The sequence below is a fragment of the Lissotriton vulgaris genome, chromosome 12 (assembly GCF_964263255.1).
Source record: "Lissotriton vulgaris chromosome 12, aLisVul1.2, whole genome shotgun sequence".
Classification (NCBI taxonomy): domain Eukaryota; kingdom Metazoa; phylum Chordata; class Amphibia; order Caudata; family Salamandridae; genus Lissotriton; species Lissotriton vulgaris.
In genome coordinates this window covers 532,757,539-532,779,774 of record NC_141700.1, presented here as the reverse complement: position 1 = coordinate 532,779,774, position 22,236 = coordinate 532,757,539, and the positions used below count along the sequence as shown (strand labels likewise).

General features: G+C 48.1%; 1 protein-coding gene across 7 annotated transcripts in view; it reads left to right on the top strand.

Moving 5' to 3' along the window:
- Positions 1 to 22,236, top strand: part of LOC147677679 (SLAM family member 9-like) — a 752,048-nt gene that overhangs the window by 400,627 nt on the left and 329,185 nt on the right. The gene's annotated exons all lie outside the window — the stretch shown is intronic.

Below are 22,236 nucleotides of genomic sequence, written 5' to 3'. Positions count from 1 at the left end.
GTTGTTTTTGCAAGTAATTCAGTACTGCCAGGAAGATGTTGTATATTTATACTTTCTTCAATATGGCTACTTGGTGTCTGTAGTCCTTTCTTAGTGTTTCTACCTTCTCAAACTCCCATAGTACCTAAGAGTGTTCTATCTGGTATGTGAGGATTCCAGCCTTGTCAGTTGATGGTCTGTTCAGCTGTGAGGTTTACTGCTCTGCTGTGTAACTTAATAAATATATCTTAATAACCTTAAGACCTGTCCTGCTGCCTACCTAATCTACTTACAACATTTTGTCGACATTCTGCGCTGACCAGACTAGGGGAGCAGACCAGAAGGGAAGACCAGGAAGACCAGCGCAACACAAGCAAGACCTCACAAACAAGAACCCACCTGAGTGCGGCCGGTAACAATAGGAAAAGCAACCTAAAACCTGCTGACACAAGAAAGCTTGAAGAAATTAACTTAAACAAGCGTGAGAGATATCAGTCTCAACCTAATCCTGTGAAATGCATGATTATAAGGTGAAAGTAACTGCATGTGACAGAGAAATCCAAGAAAGAAATCGTTCTACTGCAGCAAGAATTTTTAGAATTACTCATTTACTGGAAATAACATAAAAAAAGCACGTGTTTAAGCTGGAAAATGGGTGAGCTTGAAGTGAAATACAATTTTCAACCAAAACTAGAAAAGTCTTAGATCAACTGCAATTATTTGGACAGAACGAGTGAAATCCTTACTTCAAAGATTTTGGAACATCTTTCACGAAGACTCAGGTGTTCAGTGGCAAGAGACGTTTATGCTCAATCACAGGTGAGCCACCCTACTTTTCTTTGACTCCTTTGCCGTTTGTGTGCAGAGAGATCCTTCTGCCAGGCATTAATCTGTGTTTTGATGACGTGTGAGAATCTCCATCAGTTCTAGCGGAGAGGCTACGGCTTCTGTGTTCCAGCGTCTGATCGTAGAGGAATGCATGACGTTACAACGAATTCCGTTGCAACGCATGCCTTTACCACGCATGCGTTACAACGGAATTCGTTTACCACGCATAACCTTTACCTCGACTATTTGCGTGGTGACGTCATACGTCGTTAAGAGGAAACAGAATTTTTTTGTCCGATTTCTCTTAAACGACGCTGATTATGTGCAGATTCCGTCGTGACTTCTGGTGAGTTTTTTAATTTGGGGGGAGACTCCCCACCCCCCTTTTTTTACTCTTTACCTTTACCACATATGCCTTTACTACAAACATCGTAGTAAAGGTATGCGTGGTAAAGGCTTTAGTGGTAACCACGCATGCGTTGTACTGCATGCGTGGTTAAAGATTTCGTGGAAACGGCTTCGTTGAAAAGGCCGTTTCCCATCGTAGAGCAGAGCAACGTGAATTTTCACGATGTGAGAGCAACGTGAAAGGTCCCTTAGCGTCGAGCAACCATCTTGTTGCCTCATTCCATTAATTACAGCAACACCGATCCTAATTGGGTGAAGAGAGTGAGTTATATGTTGTGGGTATTTCCTCACACACAGTGTGACTCACGCGTAGTTGGCGGCCTCACACCCAGTTGTACCGGTATCCGATGCTGTTAAGTGGACCTACGTTTAAAAAACAAGCATTTGCAATGCAATAGGTCTCGCCTTAGGAAAGTTGGAGCTAGTGGTATGGTAAATGACAAATTTTTTATTTATGTGTTTTTTTTTTAAATAACGTAATTAATAGCTTTGTCATTTACAATGCCAATAGTTATAACTTTCACAAATGTGACACCTATAGCATTGGTAATGTAACATGTTTTGTATTTACGTGACTTACATGTGTTGATATTACAAATAAAAATGGCTTTTATTTCTTTTTAATAATTAATACTTAAAAGTGATTCTAATTTATAATGGCAATAGCTTAAACTTTTGTAAATAACTTTTGTGAATATTATGTTCAGTGTATTTTATTGTGACGAAAATCCAAGAACAGAAGTGAAATATTAACATCTTTTTGTGACATTTGTAATAAAGCTTGAAACATTGAGAGAACATATTTGAACCAGTGATGCTGTGGTTGCGCTGAGTGATGCAGTGGTTGCGCTGAGTGATGCAGTGGTTGCGCAGAAAGTAAAGTGTGCCATACTGCGATATCTACAATAGTTAATTGTGAATGCGTTAACAATTGATGTGTGCACTGATGGCTGGTGGTGTGTGTGCCTGTAGAAATGGTGCACTGATGGCTGGTTGTGTGTGTGGGTGGTGGAAGTGTGCACTGACGGTTGGTGGTGTGTGTGCCTGGTGGAAGTGTGCACTGACGGCTGGTATTGTGTGTGCTTGGTGAAAGCGTGCACTGACAGCTGGTGGTGTGTGCCTGGCTAAAGCGTGCACTGACTGCTGGTGGTGTGTGTGTTGGTGAAAGCGTGCACTGACGGATGGTGGTGTGTGCCTGATGGAAGCGTGCAGTGACGGCTAGTGGTGTGTGCCTGGTGAAAGCGTGCACTGACGGCTGGTGGTGTGTGCCTGGTGAAAGCGTGCACTGACGGCTGGTGGTGTGTGTGTGTGTGCTTGATGAAAGCGTGCACTGACAGCTGGTGGTGTGTGCCTGGTGGAAGCGTGCACTGAAGGCTGGTTCTGTTTGTGCCCTGTGAAAGTGTGCACTGACGGCTGGTGGTGTGTGTGATTGTGCCAGGTGAAATCATGCACTGACGTCTGGTGGTGTGTGTGTGGTGGAAGCGTGCACTGATGGCTGGTGGTGTGTGTGCCTGGTGGAAGTGTGCACTGACGGCTGGTATTGTGTGTGCTTGGTGAAAGCATGCACTGACAGCTGATGGTGTGTGCCTGGCTAAAGCGTGCACTGACGGCTGGTGGTGTGTGTGTTTGGTGAAAGTGTGCACTGACGGATGGTGGTGTGTGCCTGATGAAAGCGTGCAGTGACGGCTGGTGGTGTGTGCCTGGTGAAAGCTTTGCACTGACGGCTGGTGGTGTGTGCCTGGTGAAAGTGTGCACTGACGGCTGGTGGTGTGTGTGTGTGTGCTTGATGAAAGTGTGCACTGACAGCTGGTGGTGTGTGCCTGGTGGGAGCGTGCACTGAAGGCTGGTGCTGTTTGTGTCCGGTGAAAGTGTGCACTGACGGCTGGTGGTGTGTGTGTGTGTGCCAGGTGAAATCATGCACTGACTTCTGGTGGTGTGTGTGTGGTGGAAGCGTGCACTGACGGCTGGTGGTGTTTGTGTCCAGTGAAAGCGCGCACGGACGGCTGGTTGTGTCTGTGCCTGGTGAGTGTGCACTGACGGCCAATGGTGTGTATCCCTGGTGAAAGCGTGCACTGACAGCTGGTGGTGTGTGCGTCTGGAAGCATGCACTGAAGGCTGGTGGTGTGTGTGCCTGGTGGAAAAGTGTGCACTGACATGTTTAGAAGTAAAGTGCACCATACTGCGATTGCTACAATAGTAAATTGGGGATGCGTTAACAATTGATGCGTGCACTGATGCCTGGTGGTGTGTGTGCCTGGTGGAAGTGTGCAATGCCAGCTGGTGGTGTGTGTGCTTGGTGGAAGCGTGCACTGACGGCTGGTGGTGTGTGTGCCTGGTGGAAGCGTGCACTGATGGCTGGTGGTGTGTGTGCCTGGTGCTCGCTTCAAGTGTGTGCTTTTAACGAGCCCCAAAGAAGACTCCGGGGGGAGGGTGGATTACAGGGCCTCAGCAAAATGCAATTCAAATGTACTTTATTAGTCATAGCAAGTCAACTGGGACAGTTCCAAGAACACGCACTAGTCAATATTACAGATTTATGTATGCGATTTTATATAGCGCCTGCACTACCAGAGGCGTCAGAGCGCTCTACATTGGAGCGAGGAGTGCTACATGAGAAGGTTTAAAGTAACAAGGTAGTAAGGAACCACATTTATGGCTACTACGGTTATTCGAGGTAAGAGTTACATATTTACAGATTACAAATTCAGGTGGCACGTAGCCTGCCCCAAGGGGAGAACCACCATGACTGACAGACGCCCCTGCTAGGATGCTATTCAGCAACGGAACCCGAGCTGAGTAGAGTTTGGGGTCAATTTGCGGCTAGGCGTAGAGTTTAGTGTGAACTTGACTTAATTTTAGCAAGGCTCGTCAGACTTCAGCGTAAGTGCTCCCAGCCCTCACGTTGATAAGAAAGCGGTGGAACTGGGAAATACAGAGATTTGCCCAGTGTCAGACACTTTAGGTGAAGGGAGGGGAGCGCCAGGATTCAGCGGCTGGTGCCCTGGCTCCAAACTTTGAAACTGCAGGGCACCGCACCATCTCTGGAAAGAGATGCGTTTGGAGCGAACCGCGCCCCCCCCGTTCTTCTTTAATGTTTACTGACGATCCCCCGCTGAGGAGACTGGCATAAGGCCTGTCCCACCCAGTCGACCCGCCATGGGAAGTATGTTTATCAGGCAGTGTCTGCTCAGCGACCGGCACAGGAAGTTCACAGGAGGTGCGGAGGGCGCGGGCGAGCTTTGCCAAGATTCCCTGGAGACTGCCCGAGAAGGAGTGACTGTCAGTGGGCTTGGAGCACATTTGACATTAGGTTTGGGTGTGCTCCTGTTCCAGTATTTGAAATGGAAATACAGAAGTTTAGGTACTCACTGTCCCAGAATACCCGCGGGATACTGCGAAGTGACGGTAATATTCCCCTGCATCTCTGCTGAGAAGGGCAGGTGCTCCCCCTTCATAAGTAAAGTGCAGAAACTCTGTATCCAACTGTACCTGCCCATTTAATGTGCACATCGGCTCCGAGCGGGAGCCGCTGCATGGGGTGCACCCTGTGCGAACCATGCAGACTTTGGTGCCCCCACCCCCTGACCGCAAAAATACACAGATCCTAAGCTATGAAGAGGAGCAGAGAATAGGACAACTGAAAGGGCAGATCTCGGGTAAAGACACCGCAGATATGCCCACAGGAGACAGACCTGAGGTCAGATGCACAGGACAGGGCAACTGCGGCGAGCCGACAGAGAAGGAAGGAGGGCAGCCACATTGGGCATGAGGGCACATACAACGGGAGTGATACAGCATGGTGGCGAGGGCACCCTCATGGTATAGGAAGAGGGTAGCATCAGGAGTTGCAACAAAAGCTGAAAGGGCACAGGAATGGAAGCATAGAAATCCTGAGACAGACCAGGGGGCAGTTTCGGGCGAGGAAAGGGGCAGCCTTGGCCGCCACCCTGAAGTTTCTGCTGATACCATGTGCCGAGCCAGGGCGCCTGCTGCCAGAGAGCTCTCGAGTCACAGGTGAGGAGTTTGCCAAGTCCGCACACTGTTGCATGCACTGATAGGGAGGGGCTCACCCATGCCATGGGCCTCTACATGAACACTTTCACCCTTAAACTACCGATGCATCCTGTGCCCGTGCACCCCTTAGCTTCCCAGAGACACAGTTAGCACTGCAGGGGCACTGTTGGCAGTACAGGGGTAGACGACGTCCCATGTCACCGGTTCTCAGCTGCAACAGAGCATCAACCAAAATCACAACAGGGGGGCTGCCCGCCTCCCAGCACCCAGATCTGTCCCATCCGCAGCTCTCCTTACCTGTGTAAGTCTCGCCTTCCCGCACCGCAGTCACAAGTCACAAGCAAAGTCCCGAGGATGGCAGCGAGCGCCCGCGCCATGGCTGCTGCCGGACTGGCGGCGGCGGGAGGCGCCCCTGCACCCCGTTGTTCCAGCCGCGCGTCCGCCCGATGCTCCTGCTCACTTCCGGCTGCCCGCGTGCCCCCCCGCACAACTCCTTGCTCCGCCAGCAACTCTTTGCCCGGGCGCCCGTCTCGCGCTCCATCAGCCTCCAAGCTCAGGCGGCCGCGCCGCTGACGTCAGCCGCGCGCGAGCTCTTCTACCACACCGGGCCACTAGAGGGCGCATGACTGCAAGAACTGCTGAAGGCTGGGCGAGCTCCCGCTGGGTGCAGAGCGCGTGCAGCTCTAACTGTACAGGAGGCGCAGCGTTAGGGAGCCCGGGGGCTTCGTCAGTGTTACAGGGGTGTCGGAACGCCCGGCACTCCACATCAACAACTACCAGACGCGTTGACGCCTGCCCCTTGAAAGCAAAACTCACTATGAAGCAAGCGCACGGCCCACGGTAAACCAGAAGGAGGCGTGGTCGCGACAGGCTGGGGAGCACGCGCACACGTTCCAGGCAGCGAGGGAGGCGTGGTGCGCACCATATATCTCGTCCCCTGAAGGTATGGTAGATCTCCCGATGCATGGGGCGGGGTGTGTGTCTGTGGGGGGGTAGGGGGCAGCGGCGTGTGTATGCGTGCGTGTCTGTATGTGTGTGTGTGTCTGTTTAAGGGGGGGTGCGTGTGTGTATGCAGTGTGTGTGTGTGCCTGTGTATGTGCGCATGCGTGAGTGTGGCTTTGTTTGCGAATGGGAATGAAAGGCACGGCGACGTGCGCGGTCCCGAGGTGAAATCTCCTCTGTCCACATTCCCCCAAAAGTGACAACATAAGCTGTCTCGCCCTAGACGCAAAAGCTTCGCTTTTGCTTCGTTTAGGCGAGACCTAAAAAAAGGGCTTGAAAAGCACAACACTGCTAGCATTATGCAGTGTATTTTGCAATTAAAGTGAATCCGCTTAAAGCATTGGCAGCTGTTTTAAATCACAATCACGCTGTCAAGAAGTATTGACTCATGTTTTCAAAAAACTTTCTAAACGCATGCACTGCCAGTATTATGCACATGTATTTTTGGAAGAGACACAAAAATGCACATTAAGCATCACTAGCACTGCCCAGTTGTTAAGAAAAAGTATTGATTAATGTTGACATCATCGAACGGGTGCACTTTAAAAAAAATATATATAAGAGAGAAACCTTGATGTTGTCTTAACTCGTAAGTGCATTTTAAAGACAGTAACGATATTAAATCTTTGAGAAGATTGCCACCTTGTAGACATTGTGATATTTTAATGTGTGGTTTATTCTCATTAAATCTGGAATTGCAAAGCCACAATTTAGATATTGAATTGTAGATCAAAACGAATCTCAAGCAGCATCTGTGAAGTGAGAGCAAGATGTGAAATTAATAAAACGTAGTACTGCATTGCTTGGAATTTACATGTGAAGAAGCTTGAGCGCATACAGTCATGAGGCATCGAAGAGGAGTGCAGAAACGGTAATATTAGCATTACAACAAAATCTTTTACAGCAAACTTTTCAAGATTAGTGTGGGTAACTCAGCTTCACGACAATATTCATCTTATTCCAGCGTTTGGGAGAGAGTTGCTCTTAAATAAGCGTAGCAGCGATAAGGAAAAATCAGACTGGAAGTCTTAAAAGTGATGCTACCATTTAGAAGGATTAAAAGACTTTATACCTCATGAAAGGGAACGCAACTGGGAAATTTTGGAATACGAATCTAATTTTTTTTTTTTTTTTGAAAACCTTTATTGTACCTTCATTACAATTACACAGCAAGTCGCCTACAACCCCGAGGGGCCGGCCGCTAAAATAGAAGAAATAGCAGTGACAGCCATGCGGAAATGAAGTCCATACATTAAGTAAGCTACAGTAGTGAAAAGGCTCATCACGAAACTAATTGAAGGTCATTAGTCAAAATCACATTTCAAAATAAATGAGGTTTTCATTTTTTTTTTTTTTTTTAAAAGAACCAAAAAAACAGACAGGAAATCACATTGCGATCATTGAGATAACATTGCAGGTTAGCTGTATGAAAGATCCTTAGGACAGTATAGGTTGACATGAGTTATCTAGGGATCTCATGCGGAACGGGGACGGGCTTTCCACCACCCCACACCTCTATCCAAATGTTGTCCCCATCTCTTCTTCCCCCCTTCATTCCAACCCTCCCTCATCATCCGATTCCAACGGATCATCTTCTGGCAGCGGATCGCAGATGTCGCCACGGTACACAGTCCATGGGGACCACACCTTATTCCACTTGCCTGGACATGCACGGCTCAAGTACACCGCCCTTTCAGTTATCATTGTTCTGTCCATATTCATGCACCACTGTGACTTTGTTGGAAGTTCCACCGCCCCCCAACGCTGTGCAATATCCCGCTTTGCCACAATCATTCCTAACGTTACCCAAAGTCGACCATGTCTGGGCAGATCTGTCGGTTCCCACACGTTTAGGAGACACCGCCTTGGCTCTGGGAGGATCGAGATCTCTAGTGCCTGGGATACAGTACGCAGAACCTGCCGCCAGTAATTTTGTATGTGTGGGCAGTCCCAAAACATATGGGAAAAGGTGCCCTCTTCCCCACAGCCACGCAGACAAAAAGGGTGTGGTGTTCTGTGGATGCTGTGTAGCAGTGTTCTTGTGTAGTATACCCTATGAAGAACCTTCAGCTGGACAAGTCTCAGTCTAGCCGAGATGCCCACCTCCTTTGGAGACGCCAGAGCCTCATTCCACTCGTGTTCATCTAGGGCGCCCACCTCCTGTTCCCACCTCTCCTTCAGGGGAGCCAAAGGATCTGGCGAGTTGTTCATGAGCTTACGGTATGTCAGTGAAGTTGCTCTTTCCACCATAAAGTCAGTCAGGAGGCGATCCTCTAGCGGGGAGGACTCAGGAAGAGTCGACCCAGAGGGGATGGCCGAGAGCAGGGCATGACGGATCTGCACGTATCGGTATGATTCGTGTGGCCCCAGGTCATATATTTCCCTCAGGTGGGTGAATGAAATAACGTCACCCCGTTCCCACATGTCACCCACCGTGGATATGCCGATGGAATCCCAGAGGGAGAAACCCTTGCTATTTCTCAAGGTGCCCAAGGCGCGTGCATCCCAGAGCGGGGTGAGTTTGGTGATGTTCCCCTTCCAGCCTAACGCAGCTGTCGCCGCGTACCAGGTTTCCACAGTGAGTTTAGTGGGCCCTGAGAGGAGTCTCAGTTTTCTCCGGTCATAGAGTGGGGCAAGTATGTTGTTAGTGCCCAGTTAGTCTGCTTGAAATGCCGGAGCAGACTGCGGGGCGTGCAGCCATTGGTTAATGGGCCTAAGTTGTGCTGCCCAGTAGTACAAGTGCAGATTCGGCAGTGCAATGCCCCCGTCATACCAGCCCCTACAGAGTTTAGCTTGAGCTATACGTGCCGGCCGATTGCCCCACAATAGCCCCGAAACCACCGCTGCAACCTTCTTGAAGTATCCCGCTGCCACCGAAAAGGGCGTATTATCCAGGATATACAGAAAACGGGGCAGCGATTTCATTTTGTACAATGCTGCTTTCCCCAGCATAGTCAGTGGCAACCCCGCCCAGAAGTTGGCGTCTTGCTTGAGGCGCTCCAGTGGTGGCACTAAATTTAGTCTCTTATATTCTAGTGGGTCCCTCGTAACATAGAGTAGCTTAATCCATGATATGAAGTTCGGGCCAAAGCCCATGTGGGATAACACCTCGAAAAGGTAGACCCATTCCACCAGGTCGAAAGCCATCTTCGCGTCCAGGGCCAATATAACTGCGCTGTCACTAATCTGGTCTGCTCTCGCCAGCACCCCATGAACCCTACGAAGATTTAGCGCAGTGTTTCTATGAGGCATAAACCCCGATTGATCTGGGTGGATAAGATCAGGCAGGTGAGTTAGCAGCCGGTTGGCCAGAAGTTTCGCCAAGATTTTGCTTTCTGCATTCAGTAGGGAGATGGGGCGGTATGAGGAGCATTCATCCTGAGGCTTGCCGGGTTTTGGTATAGCCACGATCGTGGCCGTTCGCTGGTCCAGTGGGAGCAGCCCCTTCCCTCGGCATTCCTCGTACATGTTGAGTAAGTAAGGACAAAGATCCTCAGATCGTGCTTGATACCATTCCACCGGAATGCCGTTCGGACCGAGGGCCTTTCCAGGCTTGAGCGCCCCTATAGCAATCCGTATTTTGTCGGCGGTTAATGCCGCATCCAGGTCGGCCATTGCCTCCGGTTGCAGAATCGGGATATCTAGTCCGCTCAGTGCACTCTGGGCCATGATCGAGGTCACCTCCCTCTCGGGGGTATACACCCTCTCGAAGTGGGCCGCCAGCGCCTCCACTACCTGTTCGGGGTAAGTCAGCATCGTACCATTCCCATCCTTCACCTGTTGAATCCCTCTGGAGCTACCCCCTCTCTTGTCAAGCCAGGCCAACATCTTAGCCGCCTTATCGCCCACATCCTACACTCGATTCTGTGTATCAGTGATATGTCCCTGTACTGTGAGGCGTGCATAGTCCGTGTATAGTCGCTGTTGTAGTGCAAGGTTATGTGCCGTGTCCTCTGTAGGGTTAGCCTCGTGTATAGTTGTGGCTGTGCGTAGTTGGAGCTCAAGTGTAGACTGTTCAGCTGCTTGTTCTTTCCTATGGGCCGCAATGGAGCTTATAGCCTGCCCCCTTAGCACTGTTTTGTAGGCCTCCCAGAGAACCTCGGCGGATGCCACAGTTGACACATTCTCAACAAAGTATTGCTCCGTGGTCCTCTGAAGAGCCTTCCTGATTTTCGGGACTTTAAGGTAAGATGCCTGAATAGGGTATATGCGGTGACGCGACTTTGTCTGGGTGGAAATGGTGAGAGTTACTGGAGAGTGATCTGAAATGCCTCGGGGGTGTATGTCCACAGTGTCTACTCGCTGTATCCCCTCCCCCAACGCCAGAAAATAATCAATGCGGGAGAGACTGTTGCGGACTGTGGAGTGGAACGTGTATTGTCTGACCTGAGGGTGAACATGACGCCAGATATCTACCAATCCCAGTGCTTCTAGGAACCGCTGGAACCGGGAGGGTCCCCCCGGCGAAGCAGTCACTGGAAATCTATCGAGCTGTGGATCCGCCGCTGCGTTAAAATCCCCACCCAAAATGACATCACTGTCGGGGAGATATAACAAAAAATCACCCAGGGCTGGAAGCATTACTGAATGGAGGGACGGCGGAACATATACAGAAACCACTGTCAAGGGACGACCGTCCCACTGCCCCACCACCACCGCAAAACATCCCTGATTATCGGTTTTCGTACTCAGTGGAATAAAGTGTGAGGACTTTTTAATCAGGACACCTGTGCCCCGCGAACCCGATGAAAATTCGGAATGTACAATCATCCTATACCCCCTCCTATCCAAGGCCTTAGTAGCCCCTCCCACCAAGTGAGTTTCTTGCAAGAGTGCTAGTTGGGGTTTATGTCGTTTCAACTCGGTTAGTACTAGGCCACGTTTCACCTTGTCCCCTAGGCCCCTTACGTTCCAGGAAAGTATTCCAAGGGCGGAGCCACCAGACCGCGCCCCATCCTGCCCCGCGGCATTGAGTTGTTCATCCGCCATTTTCAATCACACTACCACACATGAATCTTCTAGAAAGAACCAATCGTACCTGCAATAGCACCATTTTAGTAGCAACACACAGTTCAGTGCTTGATCGACTTCGTGAATTTCCATTGAAAAAGAACCAAACCCCCCCCATCCCTTCCCACCCTGCCTCCCTGCTTAACGGACCTACAACTGCCCGCCACCCCAACTTAGCAGAGCGCTTAACCCATCCCACAAACAGAGTACTTGCACGTCGGGGGAGAGTGTCCCCCAAAGCAGGCGGCTCCCTTGCTGCCCTCGGGATGCCCAGGCCGGCGTCCACTAACGACGTAGTTGAGTAACCAGAGTGGGAAGAAGTCTAAGTCCAAACATTTCACGGCCTGCTGACCTTATTTGCCCCCTGCAGCTCCGGACAAGTCTTGTGTCAGCGATGCACTCGCATTCCTTCCAGCCGAAGTCTGTGAGCCGGGCCGGCTGTCGTTTTGGTGCCTGTTGCGCTGTCGGCCAGACGTGCGATCCACTGTGCGCCAGCCCTCCAGCCAGTCTCTTGCTGCCTCGGGGGAGTCAAAAAACCAAACCTTCTTGTCGGCCACCACCCGTAGCCGGGCCGGGTATAGCATAGAATACGGCAATTCCTGTTCACGTAATGTTTTCTTCACTTCCAGAAAAGTTCTCCTCCGTCTCGTAACCTCCGCTGTATAGTCCGGAAAAAAGGATACCCGCGAGTTTTGGATCTGGATGGGTGGTGCCACTCTGGCCGCCTGTAGGATCGTATCACAGTCCCTGAAGTTAAAGAGTCTCGCCAGGATCGGACGCGGGAGGGCCCCCGGCTTAGGTGTTCCTCCGGGTACCCTGTGGGCTCGTTCAACCGTGAAGAAGTTAGAGAGCCCCTTGGGGGCCAGCTGATTTTTTATCATATCCTCCACATACAGGTCCATGGCCCCTTTGGTTTCAGATTCCGGGACCCCCAAAATGCGGATGTTATTCCGCCTGGAGCGTCCTTCATGGTCGTCCAGTTTGTCTTTGAGCAGTTTATTATCAGCCTGCAGCTTCTCCATTGCGACCTGTAGATCTGAGACATCCTCCACCAGCGATTTAGCTACCACTTCCACCTGCTTCACTCTTTCACTCATCTTCTGGAGGTCTGCTCGTATCAGGGTCACCTCGGTAGCAGTCGCGCCCACCGTTGCTTGTACCTGCGCCAGGGCGTGTAAGACATCTTCCAGGGTAGCCTTCTTAGCCCCTTCACCTTCCGTGCCTTTGCCCACAGATTTGCGCTGCTCCGACTGGGAAAGTGTCTGTTTATCATAGGCGAATTTATCGAGCTTAGCCTGAGTGGTGGTTTGTCGGAGACCCTTCCCCGCCATTGTGGCCGCCGCCGGTGCACTCCCGGATGGGTAGTCAGGCCGCCCTTGTTCAGCGGCGCCTAGGCTTCGTGGCAGGCAGACACACCAGTTGTAGTTTGTGAGTCACTAATGGCGTCTGGGCCCGTCAGCAGTGAGTCCGTACCAGCACTGGCAGATGAGATGTAAGATGGCGGCGACTACGCAGTAACTTTCGAACTTCAGTTACAATTATCGTCGCTGTTATCCACTGTATTGCCTTGACGTCGGAGAGATAAAGCCAGCATTTGAGTGACCGTGAGGGCTCTGCCAGTTAGAAGTTCCGCTGGCATCGGTCTGTGGCTGCTGCGGGCACTTCCGCTCGGCCTCGCCGGCGATGGTCCACTTCCGTCCGGATAGAACTCAACGCAGCCACCGCGGCTGCACTTGTGCCACCAGGCCGCACTCTGAGGCCAGTTGAAGTAGTTCCTTCCTCCCGTTCCCGGGGCGTAAACGCACCCAAAATTCTCCTGCAGCCGTCGTTCGGTCACCGGACCCGGGGCACCCCTTCTGGGTTCGTTATTGAGCGGATAGGCATGCGGATTGATGCGGGAAGCCGCCACGCTACGGGAGCCTCTCTAGTTTGCTGCCGCCATCATCGGCTGCTAGCCACGCCCCCCGACGAATCTAATTTTAACCAGGAAGTAGAATTGGGTCTCAAACTTCAATTCAGAGAAAACAAAGGACTGAGGGAGTGAGACCTGAACCGGGAGAGGACAAAGCGAGTCCCAAGACCAGCAAAGCAAGAACCGGGAGAGGACAAAGGACGTTCCAGGTCCGGAAGGGGACAAAGGTCCCAGAATCTGTACCGGGAGAGGACTATGGACGTCCCAGGTCCGGAAGGTGACAAAGGTCCCAGAATATGTACGAGGAGAGGACTATGGACGTCCCAGGTCCGGAAGGGGACAAAGGTCCCAGAATCTTTTTTTCCCGGGAGAGGACTATGGACTAGGCATGGGCGGAAAATCCGTTCCGCTCGCGGATTTTGCGGATTTTCGGGAAATCCGCAATCCGCGAGATTTGCGAATTTCCTGAAAAATCCGCAAATCCGCGAGCAGCGGATTTTGCTCGCACTGCTCGCACTGTTCGCGTGAGTTCGCGCCCCGCGAATAAGTGCGAAATTGCAGAAATACGATTTTAGCAAAACTGAAAGTAACTACTTACCAGGTTCAAAAGTTCAGGCTCATCATTAGTAGCCATTTCCTGTAGTGCTTCCTGAGGGGCCCCTCCAGAGTTCAGTTGCCAGTTGAAACTATTATGTGACCCTGCTCTGAACCTCAGAATAGTTACACATATGCCACAAAGGTCCTGAATTACAGCTAAGGGAGACAAGCAGGAGCCAGGCTGGAAGTTAAAATCCATTAATCAGCCCCTAATTCATTATTGTCAGTTGGGGCAGGGCAGGTGTTGTAACTAATTTTGCAACAATGAAAGCACTTAGCAAGTGCAAAAGATCACTAATCAGGGCGCACTAAGGAAGCAGGTGCCAGCTAAAAAAATATTCTGTGACACATTAATCAGCCCCAAATTAATTCAGGTCACTTGAGGCAGGGAAGGTGTGCTTTGCTTTGCCGAAAATAATGTACACTGGACAACCAGAGGGTGTGGTGATGAAACAGAGGGTGGCATGGGTGGGCCAGAGGGTGGCATGAGTAGTCAGAGAGTGGCAGTGGTGACAGAGAGTGGCAGTGATGAAGAAGAGTGTCCCAAACAGGCTGGACACGTAGAAACAACAAGTTCGCAAAACTTGCGACCCGACAGGTAAGTTCGCAAATTGCGAAATTGTAAAAACCCTCGCGAACTGGCAGAAACACGGGCGAACACAAAAAAAAAAAAAAATCCGCAAATTCGCGGGAATTCGCGGATTTTGCGGATTGCGAGTTTGCAAATCCGCAAATTCGCGGATTGCCAATCCGCAAAATCCGCTCATGCTTACTATGGACGTCCCAGGACCGGAAGGGGACAAAAGTCCGAGAATTTGTACCATGAAGAGAGAGCTCACAAAGGGGACAAAGGTCCCAGTGTAAAAAAAAGTGAAGAAAGGTTCCAACCTATCTAGATAGGGACAATGGATGTCCCGCAATCAGTACCTGGAGTGGACGAAGGTGGTCCCAGGACCGGGAGACTACACGACCAAGACTCGTGATGGGCAACAGTTCCAGTACCATGGGAAAAATCGTTACAAGGTGGTTCTCAGAACCGGGATAAATGTTCCGCGACTTGAACCAGGTTTATGCCCCACAGTACTGAGACAGTTTGTCCACAAAAGAAATAAAATTTATAAGGGAACTTAGTAGCCCAAACTACAACCAGAGGCTCACAACCCGAGGAAAAGATCCACAACCTAGACACCTGGTCAAGAACTTGTTTTTGGACTGTAAGTAAACTGGCTCCAAATTTTTCTTCGGGAACATCCTTCCAGAACCTTTTGAGAATTGGAGGCTTTTGTTGAACTTTCCTATCTTCAACAACGAGAGGGAAGCCGTGGCGGACAAAGACTGATCGGAGGAAGTAAACTGTCTCTTCCCGTTTTTGCTGTCCACAATGACGGATTGTAGAGAGTAGACTGTTTCTTTTTGTTTTCTTTGTCAATCCAAGGGGAGAAGGTGGTCATCATGATCTTCATGTTGATCCTTGTTTTGATTCTGTCCCTTTGCCTTCGTGATCTGGAAGTCTAAGAGGTTGCTCACCTCCTATGTGATATATGTTTTCTTCTTCTTGTTTTCCATGCTTTAACTCTTACTAGGTGTTTGAGTCTTTCATTTGTGTTTTATCTGTAAAGGGAGAAGATGTGTTGTATATTTATACTTTCTTCAATATGGCTTATTGGTGTCTGTAGTCCTTTCTTAGTGTTTCTACCTTCTCAACCTCCCATAATACCTAAGAGTGTTCTATCTGGTATGTGAAGATTCCAGCCTTGGCAGCTGATGGTCTGGTCAGCTGTGAGGTTTACTGCACTGCTGTGTAACTTAATAAATATATCTTAATAACCTTAAGACGTGTCCTGCTGCCTACCTAATCTACTTACAACAGAAGACCAATGTAACAACACACTTGTCTGACAAGTGCATCATCTTTTTGTAGTGTACCTGACTGTATGTCACTAGAACCGGCGTCGGGCACCCTCACACAAGGACACAGCTAACAATGCCCTCAAGGTGTGGGTGCTACCAGTTCAACAAACTTCCAGTCAAGTCAGGACAGTGTTGGTGACAGTCTACTAAAGTGAGGTAGGTATTCCCTACCATAACTAATGTAGTAGACAGTCCCGAAGAGTTCAGTGCAATATTTAACCACTGATTGTGCTGTCATTTCAATAAAACTGGCAGGACAATTCTGTCTCTGATTGTTAGGTCACCCAATTGAATTTGTGTGCCCAAAATTACTATCGCTCAAACATCATTGTTCAGGGTGAGCAATAGCTGTGTTGCATTTTAAAATGATGGAATACAGCACATCACCATAGACTTGTCTACTTATGATGTCATTGGCTACACTTGCAGTAAAAATGGGTGTTATACATAGCGCACAGCCTAACACCATTGTGCAAAGGTGAGTCTTTTCAGTCTAAAGTAGACTTCATACTGAAGGTGTACGCCTAAGTACAAACTCATGTGAAGCAGCCATAAGAAGAGTCATACGTGTGAGATATATGCTTTGCTTCCAGCACACATGCTACATATTATGCTTTTTTTCTCATTCACCACAAAGATATCTGTGCCGAAACTGCTGGGCTATAGATAGGAAAGCTAATCCTGCCCTTGAGCAAAAATGTCTAGTACTAAAGAACTGGAGCAAAGCTCACGTGCTACCCTATCGTATAAAGTTAGTAAGATATAGATAGCCATTTATGATGCAATCAGAGGGCACAGTTCAGACGCCAGGTGTCAAAGTGATTCCAAAAGGAACCATTTTCATTTGCTTTACTATTCTTATCGAGTTCAGCATAATAGAGATCTCTTGCAAACCAGTCCCTCAAGGTTGGTGCGATTGATATTGTCCTGTCGTTTACATCACAAAAATGCAAGGACAATGTGTTTTTCTTCAATGTTTCACATTTACAGGGATTCTGGGTAAGAAAACTTTAGGGGATCCACACAAATCACACCTTCTGGAACACCCCTGTGTGTCTAGTTTTCAGAAATGTCTGGGTTTGATAGGTTTGCCTGCATGGTTGCCGACCTCAGGATTAATTAGTACACCTTCACCGGTTATCAATATTGCCACAATACGATTTGGGCCATTCCCTGTCGTCGGCACTTGACCCACCAACAGAAGTAAAGTAGCATTTTTATCAGGAGACCTGGGGTAACCTTTGATGGTAGAACATTTGTGCCAGCTCGGTGATCCCACAACTTTCCCACACAGAAATGTGTGAAAAATTTGACTTTTTAGCTAAATGTGAGGTGTGCAGAGGATTCTGGGTTAGATAACATTGAAGGATATATACACAAGTCATACCTTCCTAGACTCCTTTGGGTATCTAGTTTTCAGAAATGTCTGTCTTTGGTAGGTTTCTCTGGATGGCCACCGAGCCTGGGACCAAAGACATAGGTGCCTCCCTTGCACAACCAGGTAATTTTGTGATAGATAATTCTGATGTATTCACAATACGTTTTGGCCCTTCCCTGTCATGGGCACTTAGCCCACCCTCAGAAGCGAGGTAGTATTTTTATTGGGAGACCTGTGGGAACTCTGTGTGGTAGCAAATGTGAGCTTGTCTGGTCATCCCACAGCTGTCCCACACAGAAATGTGAGGAACAAATATGTTTTTGTCAATTAATCAAATTTATTAGGACTTCCGGGTAAGTAAACCTTGTGGGATCCACACAGACCCTACCACATATTATTCCCTTAGTAACCAGCTTCCAAAAGATGTGAGGGCAGACGTTGTTCACTACAGAGTGAGTATGCACTGACGGTAAAAAGCAAAAAAACACCAAAACATTATTGCTCACCCATACACTAGTCAATCACATGCATACTGGTTGAATTTGGCAGTAAATGATTCATTAAAAAACACTTTATTCACCAATGACTTTACAAAATTAATTCAGCAAAAGTCATTTTTAGTTATTTCAACATCAGATCAGAGAACAACTGACTTACAGCTCGTGAACTGTAAAGTCAAGTCAAGGTACCAACCGTTTTACAGTCCATTCACACACCTTTCATTAGTTACACACAGAAAACCATTCATGCTGCCAGCTGCGAAGCAAACACGGTACAACACTTACATTTACAAACAGCTCCATTCTAAGTCCCACTCACACCACCAAGCACCCAAACTTAGACAACTGACAAACACACCTCAAGCAAGTCAATACACATTCTTGCTACCAGCTAGCAACACAAAGGTATTACAGGCACATCGCCAGCCAAGCACCAGCCCATGCACACCACCAGCCAAGCGCAAGTCTACACACACTGCCAGACAAGAGCTAGTCTACGCACACTGTCAGCCAGGTGCTAGTCCACACACACCACCCGTCACACACACCACTAGCCAAACACCAGTCCATGCAGAATACCAGCCAATCACTAGTCCATGTACATCACCAGCCAAGCGCCAGTTCATGCACACTGCCAGCCAAGAACCAGTCCACACAGAGAGTAGCAGTCAAGCGCCACTCCACACAGACCACCTTTCAAATGCAAGCCACACACATCGGTAGCCAGAAGCCAGTCAACACACACCACCAGCAATATCCCCATTTCAAACACACCATCACCCAAATGCAAGTCCACACACACTGCCAGCCAAATGCAAGTAGACACAGAGCCAGCGAAACGCCAGCACACGCAGACCGTTAGCCGAATTCCAGTTCACACACACACAGAAATTTTCTCTGGTTTCTAGTGGCTCTCTGCAGATGAGCCTAAACATATGGCTGATCTGGTGAAGATTCGAAATCTTCAGTCTCAGGTGTCTTACTAATACAAAGAAGAATCTGACATAGAAGCTGGAATAAAAAGACATCTTTATTATGTGAGACTACGTCACACAGAAGCATTAGCAACTGAATGAGGCAGTCTCAAGAGCACAGAGAACAGAGGCCTTATATATGCTTAGGGTTACAAAATTCAGCATAAAAGTAAGGGGCAGTCCTAGCTTTTGCAAGCATGCAAAATGCCTAACATGGACATGCAAGATCTGCCAAATATTAGCCAATAGGAAAACATTCAAAACAAGGCATCATGTAACCAGAACATCCCCCTTGAGTCGTGTCTTTGCCCAATCCCATAAGTCAATGAATGACAGCACCTATAGGTCAATCAGTAAGGGCAGAACATGTTTGCGTGCTTCAAAGGAAAGATTTGTGGAATAGGAAAACACAGGGAGAGAATAGCGAAGGCCAAAAGATAAGATACAGCACAAAAAGAATACTAAAGGCTAACAGATAGTTGATACAGGGATTAGGTGGTCCAGACAAGAATTAGTTTAGGCCAGCTGGTGTCTGAGATGGGTTTCAAGACAAGGACAGAGGGGGTTTTCAACACATTGCAGTCCAAAAGGGCAGAGACACTTCGTGAATCATGCAGCCTGTGTAAAGGCAACACAAAATGGAGTTTGAATGTAAAATGGAGTCAAAATTAAAGAACCTCACTGGGGCAGAATATGGTCAAAATATTGCCCCAATTACTGGGAATGAGCCCAGTAATTGGGACCGCTCCCTGACATATCAATAACATCATCCCTGTTGTCTAGTAGTTTTCTGTCCACCTTTAAGGCAAAAGGGCCTAAAAATATTGCCAATCTGCTCTTAGGGGCAGAATTCAGTCAGCCAAAATATTGAATCCATAATGAGGAGAATCCCTTGCCAAAGGGGCTTTTCTCCAAAAATACAAAAAATAAAAATCCCTGGTGTCTCGTGGCTTTTTGTCCCCTTTAAGGGCAGACGGTCCTAAGAATATGGCTAATTCTCCCCCGGGTGGGGACAGAAAATGGCCAAAACATTGCCTCCATAATGGGGAGCATCCCTTGCCCAAGGGGTTGCTCCTGAACATATAAATAAATAAAATCCCTTGTGTCTAGAGGCTCTCTGCCCCCGCATGGGGGCAGATGGATCTAAAAATATGGCCGATCTGCCCCTAGGGGGGGCAGAAATAGGCCGAAACCATGAACAACTTATCTGCAGCGACCCTTGCCCAAGGGGCCACTCCCCTACCCAAATATACACAAATTGCCCCCCAAAAAATCCCATGTGGCTAGTGGTTGCATTCTTGCTGCACAATCACTGCCCTACCTCCAATCATGCAGCAAGAATGCACTGCAAGCAGACTTTAGGAGAAAGGAAAAACTCTTTCCTTACCCCCGGTGCCTTTTTGCTCTTCCTGATCCCTCCATGGGGAAAAACTCACCTTCCCCCTTGGATACACTGGAAGCCATTTGCTTACATTGCATTCCCAGCCTGCTCTTATGACGTGGGCACTTGCCGTGTTCACTGGGATCATCAGATCGCCAAAGGGGGCATTGGGGGTGGCAGCAAAGGTGCTTCCTGTCATAAAATAGAACATTGTGCTCTGTTATACCTTCATAGTGCAACCCAAACAGCTCCTACTGTCTCTCAATGGCACCTATTCTTTGTATCTATGCCACAAAGCCTATACAAGTGATTTGAGAAACAGATGCCAACATGACGTTTTAGACAAACCGCACTAAGAGGCCTCAACCTGTCCCCAAGGCTACTCATCAAAAGAAAAGGAAAAGTACTAGCCCTACCGCATACATCTGTTAGAAGCACACTGCCTCCAGTCCTAAAAGTCCTGTGGATGCTGATCATGGACTGTCCGGCTTGATTAAAGGCAAGCAACTCCTAAAGCCAACAAAGAAAAAGATACATGTTAAGGTGGACAATGTCAACAAGAAAATGGTGACCTTTGAATCCAAGATATATTGTGTATGACCAAGACCAACATGAGCATCATGTCAATGGAAGAATAGAAACAGGGCTTTCTGGTGGCAACAGAGCAGAAAAAAATACACGTCCCAAGGCCTTGGAATACCCAAGGTGTTTGCTGCCTTCTGATGTGCATTTATTGTAACAGGCCATCTGGTAAACTTGATAGATCCTGGTATATGTAATACATGGATGGTCAGTGACTTGGATGGACAGTAATGAAGACCTTACAATGGTGGTTATGTGCTTTCTTTAAAAAATGTGGAATCATACTCACAAGCTGTCTCTCTCAAGTTGGCAAAAGTTATAAGACTGTCCACTACAAGATCAGCCAAAGGTGGCAAGGTAAGGCTATGATTTAAGCAGTATTTTAGGAAGGCGGGATGCACTGAGTAGTGCTGATAGCAGTGACTGTCATAGAGAGCTTATTTTCCAGGGGGACATAACTCTGTTGTTTCCTGATCTGAATTCCCCGCAATTTTGTGTGGCTCCAGTGGCTTCCAATTCGAGCATGAGTCAAGTACAAATCCTATCTGTAACTCATGGGTTTTGGGCACCACTGCTCCCGCACATATCCGGAAAATTACTTCAACTTGCATAGTCTTCAAAATCCTACGATCTTCTCACTGTCAGGTTTTCTGTTTACTCTTAGCCAGATGTCTTGGGAGGTGGTGGTCATCCTTTCTCATTTGTGGCTCTTGACTTGTGAACTAGTTTCCAATGGCAACAGGGCCTTAAAATAAGCAACATCACCTATCTCAAGTGATTTCAATGATAACACTGAGACGGTCATGGCCCACCCTTTCTAAGTTCCTGAAAAAATAAAAGTAGGGGCACATTCATTTAATTCTTCATTTGCAAAACCAAATATAGATGGTAGGAATCCATTGTCTGCAAGCCTCTGAAACGAAACTCAAATAATATAAAGACACAGGCCCAATCCTTTTTTGTAATTTTCAATGCACAGATTGCCTCAGGGCCACATTTATTATTGGGCAGAAAGCAATCCTGTTCTACCTGGTAGGTGAAGGCCCTGCCTCAGTTCCCAGTGGAGTACCATGATCCCAGTTTCACGCCATATCAGTGGTGGATTTCTTATTATCAATTTATACATCAGTGCAGTGAATGCACTTTGGCAAAACTGAGTGGCAGGCCTAACTCTAGCCTACCCGTCCATGAACCCTAAAAACCCCTTACTACTCCTTAATACCATCCTTCCCTGAACCTTAAAAATCGATACTACCCCCTTAATGATGCCCTTTCCAGAACCCTAAAACCCCTTAGTTCTACCATTTTCTGAATCCTGAAAACCCCTTTCCACCACTTAGTGCCATCCATCCACAAACCCTAAAAACTCTTTTCCCTTACCTTGAACCCTATGCAATGTGCTATAAAGTAACACATTGTAATTTACATCATTGAAACTGTAGATGCATTGATCAAAAACATTAGTTTTAAGGGTTGTGACATCTGCGTTGTAATGGAGTATTACCAAAACGTTTGGCTTCTCAGTTGCAGCTGGCATTGAAAATGCTAATTTTTATTTACTTTATTAAAATGCTAATTTTTATTTACTTTATTAATTTTACATATACACAGCGTGTTCACGCTCTGACCAGTGATGTAACAATACACTTTTAAGTAGTGTTAATAGTTTGCATGACACATGTAATAACTATAAAAACAATGGGGCATATTTACAAGTCCCTATTGCCACAGGAACGTCACTTTTAACGAGGGGCTTTGCC